The following is a 4,068-nucleotide window of genomic DNA, read 5'->3' as shown; positions in this document are numbered from 1 at the left end:
ACCCCATTGGTTAGAGGTTTCTGAGTCATTACGCTGCGCTAGCGCGCTAAACAACTGAGCCACGGCGGCTATTATGCTATTTAGCTATTATGCCTGAGTGTTCTTATAATTTCCAAGTGATCAGTGTCCGTTTTGTTTAAAGCCGATACAGTACATGGTTGTAGTTCACAACAGACAATTTTGCTGCTTCCCATAGCCAGATAATACCCGGCCTCCTCGAGTGCCTAAATTTGTCCAATACAAAGTGTTGTTTCCACAAGTCATTAAAGCTTTCGGCTTTCAGGAAAAAACCTAAAAATAGACCCGTCTTCCAGATTTAGTCCAAGCGTCCGAGGATTTGGCACTGTTTCAAAAATTCCATCAGCCAAAGTGGCAAACATGAAGAGAGCAAAATCCATTAATCATGGTCCACACTTGAAAACGGTATCCACTTGATCAGCTATAGCTTGTAAGCTTTCTCCGTCTCAAGTCCCGACAATCGAGGAGAATCAGAAACTGGGAGCCATGATTGCTCAGCCAAACAGCTTCCGGTCTGAGAGGAGACAGTCTTGTTCACTGATGACTGGTCTTTTCAAAACTGGTTACTGCCTAATATCCATTACAATGGAGTTCCCACGACGGAACGGAACGAAACGTCGTAGATGATGTTTAAATTTGATATATTTTAGAAAGGAGTAAAGCTGGGGATGGGCCCATCGAAAAGCAGTCACGTTGTAGCCTGAACTGTGAACTAGATTGACAGAAAACAAATTGTTCTTCTCCTAAGCCATGTCATGATAACGGTTTTGTTGCGGTACTCCTATACTTCAGTGGAGAGGCGAGATAAATATAATCCCGTGAGCTGGCGCAAGTGTGAAGCAGGATTTCGAGCTATTGTTACGTCGAGAATGGGTTATGGCGTAACTTCCACAATGATACGGTGTATTCAATGTATATACTGTCTTCAATGTGACGTCATCATGATGAGCTGGGAAGGAAGATTTGACGTCAATAAAATGACATGATAGACCTGCTGCTGGGCGTTTGACTGGTCTCCATTGAACAATTTGACAATTTCTTGGAGATTTAGGATAATTAATTGTTTTTTTTTCAGGTCGAAGTGGGAAGTGCAGATTTTATTGGTAAAGACAAGAGGTCTTCAACACAGTTAAACTGCGTAATCAATTTCAAGAGAAGTGTTCCACTAACCAATAAGGGAGTTTACAAATTCCTTCCTCATGGCCACGGTTGATCGCTCACACAATGTGACTTATAGACTAAAACATATATCTTTTAATGATGCATTCGGTATATTAGCAATGAACACAATACTTCGAGTTTATTTGAATTCTATGGTTATTTGGATTAACAATGTGTAATATATGCTATTATGTGGGCTCTAATATACAAAAGTAAGATTATCTATGAAGGAAAGCTTTTCGTTGAGGTAGAGATATGTTATTGCCACAATTAGCGTGTGTAAGTTTGGGTCTTTTGACAATCTCATGCCGTGCTATGTCACAATAAGTCACCTTTCTAGATTACCTCGATTCACGTGAGCTTAGCCAAGAATCGTTAAGACATCGCCCCGAATGTTAAACTCGCTAACCAAAACATGACCCCCATTTTCCCCGAATAATGACTTTCGACCACACGTCGGTTTTCTCTGGGTTTGTTTCCGCCACTGTTTTAGGGTTATGGCATTCGCGATCAAAATGGTACTCCATAAAACATTGCTCTGGAGCTGAACCGTGTAAGTGTCTATTAAAAGACGTCGCGGATCATTTCCTAGTCTTTTGGCTTGATTACAAGTCGATTTTAATGGGTGTACACTTTCTGAATCCTAACAAAATCGATTAACGTTCTTTTGTTGTTATCTAAATGTGGAAAGTTCTCTCAGAAGAATTTAAGACTAAATACAATCCGCCACTTTTTCCCTGCAGGTTTTTTGAAATGCAGTTACATGGAACGCTGCAATATAATAGTATGTGGTGACCTTGTTGCCTTATCAAGTAGTGGCCTTGATGACTCAAAGGTCGGTCCTCTCAACTGACCAATGAACTCACTGATAGTCCTCTCAACCAATAAATGAACTAATAATCAAGAAGCTTACTTACAGTCCTCAAACCACAAGTGCTTTCACTGACATTGATGTATGAACAACATATACGTGCAATTTGGAGAATACTAAATGTCCAAAATCGCAGATGAGGCCGTCCAACGCTAAAACATTATGCAAAGTATGATAAGAATTGATCAGAAGTAACATATACCGTACCACCAAACTTTGAACCAAAGTATGACTATGAGTATATCTCGTCACACATAACGCGTCATGTACAATACTGGTTAGTGAGGTTCAAGTTTAAACAGGATGGCCGTGAAAGATGTGGTCGTGTGTAGTTTCAAAAAACGCCGCATGCTGAAATCATACATGCATAGTTCATCTGGTTATTAATTTTTATGATAATTTATTTATTTATTCCCTGATTAATTTATGTATTTATTTTTATTTTTGATTATGCACGATAGATCATGAGAATGTGAGAATGATATAAATATTCTATAAACAAATTTAAATTGAATAATTTTATATAAAAGGGGTCTCGTTTTCCAGGCGGAATTACAAATTAGTGACCTGTTTTCGCTCAGTGGATGTTAGAATATCAGACTAATAACTGCCATGGGCGGAGGAATTTGGCTATGAGCTCAATTAGTTTGACGAACGTTTTCCAGTAAAAAAAGAGTTGCTTTCTATTTGGGGAGAATCGATCGAAAATGATTCCCCTGAAAAAAATACACCACAGTCATATTTGGTCTTACACAAATTCACTTTATTGGCGTCATTCTCTCATTTTTAGATTAATTGTTTAAATGAATGAATCGAGAACTTGCGTTGGTTGAGTGATTACGGTGGTTGATTTCAATCGAGACACAAGATGCAGGTTCAGCCACGGCTTTGAACGAATAAGTAGATTTTTCCGCTCTGACCTTTTCAAGCGGCCTTGGTGACAACAAATGATTAACGGCATTCAAGTGAGCGTTTGCGCAGTGTAGCGTTAGTTCAAGGCCACGTGCCTTCTATCAATATGGCGTACGTCAGTATTTTGTCTTATCCTAATTAAATAGCGTCAAGTAACATACTTTGGATGTTTTTTAATGTATGTGCTTTAACATTTGATCATTTTAGAAAACTATTGCTGTTCTGGTACCTCGCCGGATCTGGACACTGTTTCACGAATTGGCCTATGACATTTTTTTTTATCGTATATTTGTCCTGCTATATTTTTTACGTCACTGTTACCTTACCATTGTCCTATATATGCAATTGTCTTATATGTCCGAAATCTTTGTGAAACTGGGCCCTGGGATCCTTGATGTGCCTGAATGACTCTTTGTTCATACTGCATGAATCATTGAACCTGTTCCAAGTTCCGATTTTCTGTTCCTTTTCAGTGCATCTGTTTCTTTTCAACAATGCACGCAACACCAGGGCTGATCACGAAAGACATTGTCTGTATTTCTGACATAACCTTGCATGTTTTTGTCATAAACTAGTCTGAAAGAGAGTAATGCACATGCACTTCCGGCATGCGCACCATTTATCGGATTCCAATAGTTTACATGAGCTGTCCCCGGGAGAACTACTTCCCTTTTCTCTGAAATCTCACGGTTACTCATGCATATAATGAAATCTGGATTCTCACAAACATCGTATGAATCATTGGTATGCCATTCACAGCAAATATCGGAGACTGACTGGAAACGAACGAGACTTCAAATACAAGAGGAATCAGTACCCTATCAGCACTTCCGTTTCTCTAATGTAATTCTGTGTATTTTAGGGTGTAAAGTCTTTTTTTCGCTGCCAGCCGGCAATTTTTGGTGTACAGGTGCGTGTTTGGTATCAAAATGATGGAAATTGTCTAAGCTTTAGCCAGGTATGAGTTTTAATGAGGAAAGTGTGAAAGTGGGCGGAGGAATTTAGCCGAGAGGACACAAGGAGACAGGTGGTGATGAGGCTGCGAGTGACGTTGCTAGACACCCCTCCCAGCTGACGGCCCAGATTTTGACAGTCAACCTATGTCA

Source organism: Liolophura sinensis, chromosome 4, assembly GCF_032854445.1.
Source record: "Liolophura sinensis isolate JHLJ2023 chromosome 4, CUHK_Ljap_v2, whole genome shotgun sequence".
Taxonomy (NCBI): Eukaryota; Metazoa; Mollusca; class Polyplacophora; order Chitonida; family Chitonidae; genus Liolophura; species Liolophura sinensis.
Note: the sequence above shows the minus strand (reverse complement) of the source record.